Source organism: Peromyscus maniculatus, chromosome 14 (genome assembly GCF_049852395.1).
Source record: "Peromyscus maniculatus bairdii isolate BWxNUB_F1_BW_parent chromosome 14, HU_Pman_BW_mat_3.1, whole genome shotgun sequence".
NCBI lineage: Eukaryota > Metazoa > Chordata > Mammalia > Rodentia > Cricetidae > Peromyscus > Peromyscus maniculatus.
Window position 1 is genome coordinate 78,320,840 of NC_134865.1, and position 13,604 is coordinate 78,334,443.

Here is a 13,604-nt window from a genome sequence, read left to right on the forward strand (position 1 = left end):
TCAGTATAAGGGACCTCCTTATGACAATCATTTGTTGCTTATAGGAAGTTCAAACGTGGTTGGGCACTCAGTGTTCTTTTTATTCTTCATTTGTATAACTTAGCTATATTTCTATAAAGCCTTCCAGAAAGTAGAGCCATGGTTCATTTGGACTGCAGGTCATAGTTGACTGACTCTTGACCTAAGAGCCTATGACTTAGCTCAGACAACGTTGAATGGGAAAGATCCAGCCAGCTAGTGGAGCCACGGGCAGCAGGGAGCCTATTGTTAGGTAGAATGGCTCTTCACATTCAGGATCCCCAGTCAGAGGAGGGGCTATTAATGCTTGGGGAGAAACACACACCTAAAAATGACCCAGTTGCACACTTCCCTGTGTGTTATCTGTGTTCAAAAGCAAGGAAAGTTGTTATTTGTGCTGAAGTATAGTCTCTGAGACTCAAGCCTACCCACGCCAGAATACATCATGAGGTCATGCAGGGACGGACACTCACTGACTTACCCTATTGGGTACTTGCCTCATTGTCCCTCCCCCACCCACTACCCTGCTCCCCTCCTGAGCAGGCGCATGTGCTCCCAGAATCCAGAAAGCCTTTGCATCCTTGAACTGGCTCACAGTTTCAAAGAGTACAATTCCTCAGTCATCGCTGCCAGGTCCCATTTGCTAAATCATCATTTTGCTAACTGGGATTCAGGCAACGTACAAAGAAACACTTGCAAACAGTTTTAATTGGTATTGAAAATAAGAAGGGGGAGGGAGAAATAAAAAGTGAGAACATTATTAAATTTTCGCTGCCATAATGACCATTGTGGAATTGGCTGGTTATTTCCCCATTAGGGCATAATGACATCCATTGTTGGCAGATCTGTGCTTGATTAAAAGATAATGACAATAATTCATTGTTTGCTGCTCTCTACCTTGAGACAAGGTAACCACAAGTTTAAAGAAGGATGTACAAGAGGTAAATTACACGTTGCTAAATATGAAACGGCACCTCGCTCGTCCCGGTTTATAACAATAAAAACAACAATTTTAGATGGAACGTATATTTAGTAGGTTCTCCTGCAGAAGTGGAGACATTGATCACCACGTAATTACCACAAAGGAAAAGTTGGCTAAATTGTTAGGTTTAGATGGTGTATGTGAAACCGGCTCCTTGAACTGGGAAAGGAAAGGGGATTTTTTTTTTCTGAACCTTCTGCTTACTGTTTGAAGGAACGCTTTTAAATCACAGAGCTGGTGGCCATGGGAAGATCGTCAGGCAGGGCTTTTCAAGCATCTTGTATGTGTGTGTTCCTGTGTGCAAGTGCATTTGTATGTGTAGATGTGGATGGAGGATGGTGCCTAGAGGCTGTAGGTCAGAGAACAACCTCAGCTGCCATTGCTCACATGCTGTCTACCGTGTGTTTGTGTGTGTGTGTGTGTGTGTGTGTGTGTGTGTAAGAGAATGTGTATGAGTATGTATATGAGAGTATGAGTGTGTGTGAGAGAGAGAATGTGTGTGAGAGTGTGCGTGAGAGAGTATGTGTGTAAGAGAGATTGTGTGTGTGAGAGTGTATGTATGAGTGTGTATGTGTGAAAGAGAATATGTGTATGTGTATGAGAGTGTACATGTGTGAGTGTGTTTGTGTGTGCAAGCATGTGAGAGAAAATGTATGTGTTTTTGAGAGAAAGTATGTGTGTGAGAGACTGTATCTGTATGTGTATGAAAAGTGTGTGAGTGTGTGTGTGTCTGTGTGTGTCTGTGTTTAGACAGGGTCTCTCAGCCTAGAAATCACTGAGTAATCTAGACTGACTGACCAATGAGCCCCAGCGATCTGCCTGCCCTTGCTTCCCTAGTGCTGGGATGACACATTCCTGGCACATTCCTGCCTTTTTTATGTGGATCCTGGGGCTCAAAATCAGGTCCTCATATTTGTCTGTCAACTACTCTACTGACTGAACCATCTCCCTAACCATTCCAGCACCTTTTCAGTGCAAAACCTATCTGCAAATACTGTCCTTCACAAGGTGGCTCAGACACAGTGCACACAGTTCCCACCTGACACACACTGTTTTAGTTGCTGCATATTCTTCCCATCGGTCCATAGGGGTCCAGGCTCTACTCCCCAGGACTGTTCTCCACCAACAACCAAATGGATTCTTAACCCTCAGACCAGACCCAACACTCCTTTGTAAGACAATTCGATAGTTTCTTTAGAGCTTGACCTAGATTTGCCATGCAATCCTGAATTCATGCTCCTGAATACTCTCCACAGAAATACTCTGACATTGACATGAACACCTGCACACGATTGCCCGGGAGAGAGCCATAGTCACCATCGCCTCACACTGGGAACAGCCCACGTGCACTTCGGTTCATGGGTCCTGGTGAATGAATGAACAATCGGTGGAAAGTTTGTACCAGGGAAATTATGGAGCAAGCCAAAGAAATCAGCAACTGAGCCTTGAAAAGACACGGAAAAAACTGCAATGTAGATTACCGAGTTAGATAAGCCAGCCTGAGATGGTGGACACAGCATTCTGGAAGAAGACAATTGCACCCAGTAAAAAGATTGTGAACGCCAGGGCTTCAAGGTCGAGGAATGACCAAGCAGAGCTCAGAGGACTTTTAGGGCAGGATGCCTATTCCATAAAAACAAACAAATAAAAACAAAACACCCCCCCTTTTTTTAAACAATTAAGTTGAAAAAATTATTTTGTGTGTACATCTTTACACCACATTTGTGCCCAGTGCCACAGGAGGTGGTGAGCTGTAGGTGCTGAGAACTGAACCCGGGTCCTTTGCAACAAGTGCTCTCCATGGCCTACATAGACTATTTTAACGGTGGACACCTGACAAGCCCACATATGTCAAACCCCATAGAAATAAAAAGGGTGAATGCCAGTGCAAACTATGGACTTGAATTAGAAACAGCGATTCCTTCTAGGTTCAATGGTTGTAGCAAATGCGTCACAGGGAAGTGAGATGTTAGGTATGTTCATGAACACTGTGTGCTGAGGGACAGTGCTCACACACACGGGGCGGGGGGACTTTTATTACGTACTTACCTTTTGTGCGCACTCATACCTGCTCTTAGATTTTTAAAGGGGAAAAAGTCTATACCTGAGACTCATCCTCTGATGGGCACCCATGTTTTTCCTGTGACACCCCAGACCCACAGACGTGCTCACATGCCCGCTGGATTGATCCATTCTGCTCTGTTCCCACTGCTCAGCCTCCCTCTCCTCCAGACCTGTGTTGGCTTGTCCCTTACCATGGACTATCTGCCTCTCGCCTGAGCCTTCTCTCTCCCTGTTCAAAACACTGAGGTCAACCTCCCACCAGAGTGGCTCTCCTCTTCCGTCTCCTCTCTGGCTTTTAGACTTCCGTCTGTTTGTCTCCGTTCTGCCCTCCCGGCCCCCAGCACTGGTTTGGTGTCTCGCTTACAGTTGCTTCTCAGTACATTATCTTTTGAATGGATGAATGTGGAACTGCTCTTCCCTCCCCTCCTGGGGGTCCACATTCTCTGAAATCTCCCGAATAGTCACTGAACCAGGACTAACTAAAGCTCCAAATTCTTAATCTATGTCAGAGGTGGATTGGCTGTGGGCCCGATTGGACAAGTGCCATCAGATGGAACCTCTCTCTTGACATTCTTTCACTTGTGACCCATGAGGAAAACCCCACCAGGTATTCCAGGAATATCTTTCGAATGCTTTTTTTTTGGGGGGGGGGGAATTTGTACTTTTCATTAGAATATGTTAATTGTACAAGAGAAGCCTCACGTCTGTTTCCATAGAGCTTTATAGTGTTCTTTTATAATATGCACCCTACTGTTACTGCTCCCCACTCTGCTGCTTCTCCTAAAATCCCTAGTAAATACTTGTGCATGCAGCTCACCCATTTCCCTTAATGGAGTGACCAGCAGCTTCCCCACCGACCACAGAGATGCATTCTTCCTGAGAGCGGCATACAACTCCTACGCGTACCACACTGGGCTTGTCCCTTCATCTGTCGGTGGGTACCAAGGCTGATTCTGTGACGTAGTAATTGTGAATACCACTGTGATGCACATGACTGAATAGATGTCTCTGTAGTAAGTTGACTGATTTTTTTTTTCTTTTCGGAGGGTAGGTGGGGGTGGGGGAGACATACCCAGAAGTAGAGTTGGGTTATATATAAGCTGAATTTATCCAAAGTGTTTAAAAGAAAGATGTCTCTATAGATGAGAAGGTTGGTTTGTGTATTCACAACACACATTTACTAGATGTCTTTCTGCTCAGTCTAGTGTGAGGACCAAAGTAAACCCCTGCTGTGTTTGAGAGGCCAGCAGGGAGGTGGAGGAAAGGAGAGGAAGGGAGATGCAGTTTAGACAAGTCTGTTGAGGTTCAGGAGGACATGGTTCTGAGAGAGGGCAGCCCTGGATTTGAGCCCCACACCAGGATCAGACTGAAAGGAAGACAGCAGAATGTGCCTCAGTGTGAGGGACAGTCTGCCAGGAACCCCGGTCTCTGAAAGAGGACAGCTCTTGAGACTGATGAACTCTGCAGGCCAGAGCACAGGCCTCAGAGCCGGGTTGCCTGGTGGTGAGTGCTGTTTGCACCATTTGAAAGATCTCAGGACTTAGAGTTTCTAAGCGCTGCTAATATAACTGTATCTATCTATCTATCTATCTATCTATCTATCTATCTATCTATCTATCTATCTATCTATCTATCTATATCTATTCTTACCTCCCAGGCTTGGTGGGAATTTCAAGTTCAGAAGCACAGAACAACTTGGGGCAGTAGATGAGTCTTCAGTGTTACCCACCACAGTGGCCAGCGTGTCCTAAGCACCTAGCAACAAGAAGGTCCAAAGAGTGAGTGTACAGTGCTGACAGTTACAGGTTTCCCACAGACAGTGACTCTGTGGTTTCAGGACCCCCTGAGCTTAGTAAGTTAGGTATTTGTCATCTCGGAATTTCATAACCTGGACTCAGCAGGTCTCCTAATCCTCCAGGGTGCTCTGAGAAAGTACATAAATACAACCAAACAGATAGTTCTCCCTCATGCCCAGAGCAGGAAACCTTGATGGCCCCAACAATGGACCCCAGCTTCTGTAAACACACTTCCAGAAACAGGTCTGGCCTCTCTCACCAGGCAACTCTCACTGACTCACATGGCTACCCCGGGGTTTGTCCTGCCGATGAGTCCAGACTGGAGGTTCTATAACTCCTTCATCTTCTCATGTCCTACCCAGAATTCCGGTAGGACATTACTACCTCAGCCAGAGAGGAAAGAAAGCAAAGAGCTGAGGCTGGTTTTGAGCACTGTGGGTTTTTTTCCTCTTCTGCAGGAAGAGCCCACTTCTTCTAGCTGTTAGTCCTAGGGCCATCTTGGATTCTAGTCCCTTTTAGAATTAAAGCCAACCTGCAGCTGCATGCTGGGATTTCTCTGAGTTCTGCTTTCTGGAGAAAGCTCAGCACAATGTTACTCTGGTGCTGAAGTGGGTGCCCCATTCCTTGCTGTGGAACTTCCTCCTCAGTGGAAGGATTCCTCAGCATCCCCTGGGAACCTCTCTCTCCATCCCATCACTGCCTCTTCTTCCCAGAAGGAAGGTTCACTAACCACCGGGGTCTCTCTATCCCATCCCTGGCTCTTCTGCCTAGAAGAGCCACTAACCACTGGGGTGTTTTCTAGGAATGGCCGAGGATGCCTAGTTCAGACCCCTTTTTTTCTCCTGTAAGCCCAAGGAATGAGAGTTCTGCTTGGTTGTAGATACAGTGTTGGTTTCCCACATAAAGAGGTGTTTGCCACCACCCCCTCATGAGAGAAGCGTCAGGAGGGCAGACCCGAAGCAGCCCAACTGCACATATTGGTCCACTGTGATTGGTCATCTAGGCGGCTGTCCTCTGTTGGCTCTGGCTGGCTTCTCTGTATATTTCAAATTTATGTGGGGAGGGGACTCATCCTAGTTGACTCCTGATCCCTACAACTTCATGGGCTTGTCCCCAGAGACCTGATACTTCTGTCACCCGCTGCTGCTGTTGGATGTGACTTCTTAGGCTCTACATCACTGCAGATACAGAACATTAAAGGACACACAGGACCTTCAGATTGCATGAAGCATTCTGGAAGGGCTATGCAATTGCCTCAGCTTTTCGTGTCCCTTGCAGAGTCACCAGGGGCCGTTTTGTGAACGCTTAATCTTGACAAGCCTTGATGAATTGGCCCGAACAAAATCATCCTGTAATCCAATCCAGCCACGCTTAGATCGCCACCACTTTGTCCTTATCTCATCGAGACCCACGACCTTTAAAATAATCACATTGTCCTCTCCATGCGTCTTTAAGTCCTTGGCTAATGGAGGGGGACACCCCAGCTGCAGGACCTGGCTGTTCCTTCTGTAAAGACATTAGAGACCTCCTCAGTTGGCTCTTGCTACGCTTCTCCTAGGTCACACCAGATTGGAGAGAGTTTTGTTGTGTAGAAGAATGGCAGGAAATTTACACCGCACGTCCAAGTGCTTAGTCCAGCTTTGGTTTTTTATCCTGAGAAGATCAAGTCTGAGTTGTAGCTATTCTTGCGAATTAACTCAAAAATCCTTTTTGTCAACTTGCAGTTTGAAATGATCAAGAGCTGCCAGTTCTGCAGACACCAGGAAAAAGATGTTCTCATTTGCTCCCATCTTAAAAATAGAAATATTCATGAGCTGGAAAATGTTTCCCTCCTTATAACCTCTCACCCATGCAGAAACTACAACATGTGGCTGCCCCTGGCCACCTCCCTAAGCAGATGCTTAACTGAACTTCAGTTAGGACACCTGTCTCAATCACTGTATGGGAAGAAGAGAGTCGTTGGATGCAAACACTGGACTAAGGTGATGCTTGCTATGGTTCTGAGGCCAGTGAGCTCACTTCCTCTGATTCTCTTTCTGTGTGGGTTCTAGATGTTTCTTTCTGTTGCCTTGCCTGCCTCCTGCTTCCTATGTCTGCAGAAGCCTGGCACAGCATCTCTGGAAACTTCTTCCAAATTCAGAACTCACATCCTATTCTTTTTTGGTGTGTGTGTGTGTGTGTGTGTGTGTGTGGGCCTGAGGTCAACTTTAAGTATATTTCTTTTTATTGTTTTTCACCTTTGTTTTTAAGACAGTATGTAATAGTTAGAGTTAATTGTCAACTTGACAGAATCTAGAATCACCTGGGAGATGGGGATCTAGGATGCCTGTTGGGACTTATATCTTGATTGTATTATTGAGGTAGGAACATTTGCCCATTCTGGGTGGCATTATTCCCTGGCTGGTATCCTTGACTGTATAAATGGAGAGAAGGAGCTGGGCAGCAGCAGGCCTGGCTTCTCTTCCTGACTGTGGATGCAATGTGACCTGCTACTTCAAGCTCCTGCCATTTGGATTTCCCTACTATGATGCACTGTACCCTTGAGCTGTGAGCAAGAACAAGCCCTTTCTTCCTTCAGTTGATCTGTCAGGAAGTTTTTAGTCATTAACACGAAAGTAGATAAAATATAGGGTCTCTCATTGGCCCAGGCTCTGAATATCTGAACTCAGGTTTTCCTGCTTGCCCAGTTACCTGCTTGCCTCCACTTACCAGTTTTAAGAAAGTGTGTGTGTGTGTGTGTGTGTGTGTGTGTGTGTGTGTGTGTGTGCAGATACTGGTACAGGCCAGAAGAGGGAATTGGATTTTCTGGAGCTAGAGTTAAAAGCATTGTGATTAGCCCTACATGGATGCTGGGAACTGAACACGGGTCTCAAAAAATAGCAGGGAATGTTTATTAACCACTCAGCCGTCTCCCCAGGCCCCCATGTCCTATTCTTAATGAAAGCATAGCAACCTTCTAGGATTCTTCCCCCTCAGCTCAGCCTTCATTTTGTCTTTCAGCTGGAGCACAGGTGCACCCTTCGGGAAGAAGTGAAATAATGACCAAATTTGGCAATTATTTTATCTGGTTTTGTATGAAAAGTTGAGTGTCTCTACCAGTGTGCACTTGCAGAACCCACAAGTATTACCCATCACCCACCCCTTCCTGCCCTGCAGTGGCATCTATGAGCTCCAATGACATTGTCCACGATCCAGCTACCCTCCAACTTTTCCCGTTGTCTCTTTTTCTACTTGTTTAGCTACTTGTTTCTCAGTGCACCTGGTGCCTTCTGCCTTCCCTGTATTCGTAACTTCCAGGACATGGCCAGACACTTTAATTTCTGCTTCTAAACTGGAGGGGCTTCTCAGACGAGGTGGCTGACTCATCAGGAGGTCTCAACAAGCCCATAGAATGTAAATATAAATCAGAGATTCACAAACGTTTTCTGAGTTCAGAATCGCGTTTTTGGTAAGACACTGTCCATATTAGTGCCAAACTGAGAGTCACTGGAGATGCCTACCCCACAGAATGGGAGCAGAGATGGATGAAACCAGGAACACAGGATCTCATTTGCCCGCAGTAAATGCCTGTAAACAGGAGACGTGTTGGGATGTCACCTTCTCTTGGAGAGACTGAAAGCCTAGCTTTTCTGCTGTCAAACCTGTGTTGGGGGCAAATGTCCCTTCCAAGTGACCTCATCTAGAGCCAGTCCATGTTGAAATGTCCCTCTCAGCAAGTGTCATAGCCTCCTATGCTTAGGCTACACATTGACACCAGTTTTTCTGCTTTCAAGAACTCAGCAAGGATGGATCACGGCATGGGATGGAGCAGAGATGTCTCTGTAGTATCCTTTCTCCACACATTCTTATCTTAAAATGAATATCAAATCTACCAAAACACAACAAATCACTGATTTCACAATGTCCTAGGGCTCCCTGTAGAGTCTGGAGAGACAGCTCCAACAGTCAAGCACTTGCTGTGCTCCCATGGGGACCCACATTTGGTCCCCCTGACCCACGTGAAAAACTCGACATGGCAGCATGCACTTGCGATCCCCGAGCAGAGATGGAAAGAACTCTTGTGCTCACTGGTCAGCCAGCCTAGACTAATCAGAGAGTCCAGGACTCACTGAGAGACTTGTCTCAAAAACAGTACAGGTAGGGCCAGAGAAGCAACTCTGAGGTTCACCTCTGGCCTCCTTCTACATGCACACAACAGTCCAAATATACATGAACCTCCATACAGGAACACACATGTGCACACACATACACCGTGCATGCACCTACACTCACATGAACACAACATGCACACACAGACATATGCACACACATCCACGCATGCTTTCATGCACATGTACACACACCAAGTTGGTAAAGTTATTATATTGTAAATGTTTCACTGAAGGAAAATTCTTGAAAATGGCTCACATTGTATGAATTCAATACTGTGACCCATTCATTCAATAGAACATTCTAAGGGCTGCTCTACCATGATCCAATCTTTGAGGGACATATGAAAGACACTGGTGCTAGTTCTTACTGTGCACAGGCCTGGTCTTGCCTTGGAAGCCAGCTTGGGGGCTGATCATGGCACATAGGTATTACATTTTGCATTCTCTCCATCCCTGTTCCAGGGCAAACCCATGTCATGTTCTTGACCACACTGGTAAAGTAGTTGGGGAATAAGTTGCATTAGTAAGTGAAATAATTAATGTCAATTAACATGCATCACTTAGTTAGGAAGTAACATTGAGAGCAGAAGAATAAGCAGGCCGTGACCAAGTGTGGGCAGGAATGACTGCAGCAAACACTGTAGCTCTCCAGAATGAGTTAGAAGATCGTCCCAGGTAGAAGGGGTCTGAGCTAAGCGGATAGCTTAGTAGGTAGAGCGATGATTGACTTGCCAGTGTGAGGACCTGAGATTGACCCCAGAATCCACATTGAAAAAATCCTGGTGCTCTCTTCGGCAGCACATATACTAAAACTGGAACAATACAAAAGATTATCAGCAAGGCCTCTGTGCAGGATGACATGAAAATTCATCAAGTGTTCAGCATTTTTACAAGGGAAGCCACAGAAACAACTCATCTGGGCTCATAGGAACTCACAGACTCTGGACTGACAGCCAGAGAGCCTGCATGGGACTGACCTAGGCCCTCTCCATATGTGTGACAGTTGTGAAGCTTGGTCTACGTGTGGGACTCCAGGAAGGGAGCATGGGGCCTTTCCCTAACACTTTGGCTGGCGTTTGAGAATCTGCTCCTAATGCTGGGTTGCCTTGCCTAGCCTTAGTACAAGGGGAGGAGCTTAGTCCTACCTCAATTTGATATTTCATGCTTTGTTGACACCCATGGGGAGGCCTGTCCCTTTCTGAACAGAAACAGGAGGAGTCAATTGTGCGGGCACATAGGAGGTGGGGGAGGGAATGGCAAAAGAGAAGGGAAGGGAAATTGCTGTCAGGATGTAAAATAGATGAAAAAATTTAATTAATAAAAAAAATACAAAAAAAAACCTAGGCGTGGGGGTTTGTACATGTAACCGTTGTGTTGAGAAAGTAGAGGCAGGTAGACCCCTGAGGTCACTAGACAACCAGCTTAGCATATTGTCTTCATTTAGGTTACTACTGCTGCTATAAAACATCATGACCAAAAGCAGCTTGAAGAGAAAAGTGTTTATTTCAGCTTACAACACTCAGGCCACACTCCATTATTGGGGGAAGTTGGGGCAGAGACCTTGGAGGAATGCTGCTTACTGGCTTGGTCCTCATGGCTCACTCAGTTTTCCTTCTTATACAATCCGGAACTACACGATCAGCTGCATCACTACTCACAATGGACTGGGCCCTCCGTCATCATCATTAATCAAGAAAACGTGGGACTGACTTGCCTCCAGGCCAATTTGAGAGAGGTGTTTTCTTGGTTAAGATTCCCTCTTCCCAGATATAGTTAGGCTCTAGTCAAGTTGACAGAAACTCTCTAGGACATCTGCCTATTTAGCTAGGAATATCCAGGCCAGTTGAGAGACCCTGTATCAAAGAGAGAGAGAGAGAGAGAGAGAGAGAGAGAGAGAGAGAGAGAGAGAGAGAGAGAGAGAAAAGAAAAAAGAATAGAAAAAACAACCAACTAACCAACCAACTAACCAAGCAACCAACATCAACACGCCCCCCCCCCAAAAAAAAAATCAGTAACCAACTAACCACCAGACAAACAAAACACTTAGAGTGGACAGAATCTGAGCAAAGACAACGGAGGTTGTTTTATCACACACACACACACACACACACACACACACACACACACACACACACACACACACACACACACACACTGGAATCTATCCCACAAAAGGAGCCTCCTTGTATCCTCGTAGCTCAAGAACCCTGCCCTGCCTATTTCTGTTTGTACAGAAGCTTTGGAACATCAGTGGTTCCATCAAGAGCAAGCTGCCTTCACCCTCAGAGGAGCCTGTCCGCGTCCCCGCAGGGACATGGGGGCGGAGAGGAGGTGCCGACCTGGGCTGTTGAGAGCTAAGACAACACAAGCACCCACTCACATCTTCTCCAAGATGCAAGATTCGCTTTCAGCTTATTTACCTGAGAATGAATTTCACTTTGAAGAGGCCTTTATGTCGCTGGAGACTAGGCAGCAGAGATATAAGCAATTTGAACAAGGGTACTGCACATTTGTCTTTATAACAATTTGTGTGTAACAGCTTTTATGCAAATGATGCTAAAGTGGCACCTTTTTTTCTAAATTGGACATTTTTATGGTTATAATTTTCTTCTGTAATAACACCAAAAAAAAAAAAGGGAAAGAAAGAAAGAAGCTAGATGACGAAGATGATGAAGAAGGCTGTCCCTGTGGGCTTGAACATCTCAACTTCCAGCACCCTCTCATGAAGTTGGGCTGACAAGTTTCTATCATTTGCACCAAACCTGACAAGAAGAACACTCTCTGTCTCCTTCTTCTTCACTTTCAGGGCGGTTAAACTTTAGGTGCCCCCATCAGCAAGCAACCCTTGGCACTCGGAATGATCCAGGAAGCTTTTCACCCAACTTCCAAGATCTGCTCCCCCCCCCCCCAAATCCCTCTCCTCCCAAGCTGAGAAGCACCAGCCACCTGATTGGATTTTAGTTTCAGCGCTTGTTATGTCTGTTACATTCATCCCCACTTTCCCCCAAGTCAGACAGGTGACTTTTAGAAACAATAGGGTTTAATTGACTTTGATACAATTGGATTTATATACAGTATTCTGGGCAACTATCCCAAGGTACTCATAGAATAATCCACATTATTGTTGCTTAATCGACCGAAAATTTTTGCAGAGGCAACAGAAGACGGTGTATATTTCAAACAATGACTTAAATTTACCCAAGGACTCAGCTAAACAATATATATAATTTGTGGCTGTGGAGGCCTTTGGGATGGGTACAGCTAGAAGGTCGTAGCAAGTGCTGGGGGTGGGGGCGGGATAGAGAGAGAGGTGCTGGGAAGAAGTAGAACAGACAATGATGCTTTTTGAGCCTGACCTTGGAAGAGTTGACCTTCTTTCTATGTTTTGGCTCTTCAGCTTTAAAAAAATGGTCTTTCTTGACAGTTAAAAAAATTCAGACAATGGTTTGAAAGGATTGTGTAAATACATCACTGGGACTTGGTGCGGAATGTATCTGGGGTTTGAGAGTTTGCAGGGAGTAAGGGGAGACCAAGAGACATGCTGGTGATAGCATGTACATTACAGGAAAGGGACTAGAGCTTAGCCTCAGGACATCTCGTGTCAAAGGCAGGTGCACAGCTCTCCAGATACTTGGCACTTAGGACAATGTCTGCCCATCCCCAACTTCTATCTGTACGTGTCCAACATGGCTGGAACCAAATACCTCTGATGGGTTAATCCACACACAATATACTTGTGTCTTCATCCTCATAGTTATATGGTATGGGAAGCCCCCAAACCAAGGCACTAATTGGTTTGGTAGCTGATGATTCTCACCTCCAGGATGGTACTTTCTGAGGCTTCCCATGGTGGGAGAAGCAAAAGGTTCTACTGATCTTCTTGTATAGGGGTTCAAATCCCAACTGTGAGCATGGGGCTCCTGACATAATTACCCCCTAAGTACTGTCTATTAATACCAGCACATGGAACATTAAATAAATGTCAGCGTATGAAGGGGGTTTGTGTAGAAGTACTCAGAGGTCTTCCATCCTCTTCTCAGATGGAGCCAGACAGACTATGTGTAAGGTTCTTACGGAAAAAAAGAGGACCATTGCATCTCTACTGATGCTTATGGCATTACTGATACAGGACATCTCTTCTTCTCATCATTGACTTGATTTTCTAAGGCCATCCAGAAGCCACACACCAGCTGTTAATAGCACCCATGCCAAAGGGTTGACCTCTGATATTCACCGAGATAAAACACAGTAGGCATTCCTTGACTTTCACAGATACTCCACACCTAGGGTACTTGGCCCTGTCCATTCCTGGGTAGACCCTGGAGATCAAGAGAGGAACAAGATGTGTTCTCTGTGCCCAGACAGCTCAGGATTTAGTGAGCACAGGGCTTGGTGGTGAGGGAAGGGCCACACAGGGTCACATACTCGTGGGAGAGTGGCCTAAAGAGAGGCCTGAAGGGTGACCTAGAGAATGGCCTGGGGGGTGACCTGGAGAGTAGTTGGGGCTGGTGGGGTACTTTGTTTTCTTTCTTAAACTTTGATAAAACATGTACACATACTATTTTTCTCTCTCTCTAAGTGTGTGTGTGTGTG

The 13,604-nt window shown here is 45.8% G+C and overlaps 1 non-coding gene across 1 annotated transcript; it reads left to right on the top strand.

Moving 5' to 3' along the window:
- Positions 1–9,793: 9,793 nt before the first annotated feature.
- LOC121822667 (U6 spliceosomal RNA) lies at positions 9,794–9,900 on the top strand. Its single transcript, XR_006063835.1, has one exon. It is a non-coding gene; the product is annotated as a U6 spliceosomal RNA (small nuclear RNA).
- Positions 9,901–13,604: the final 3,704 nt, after the last annotated feature.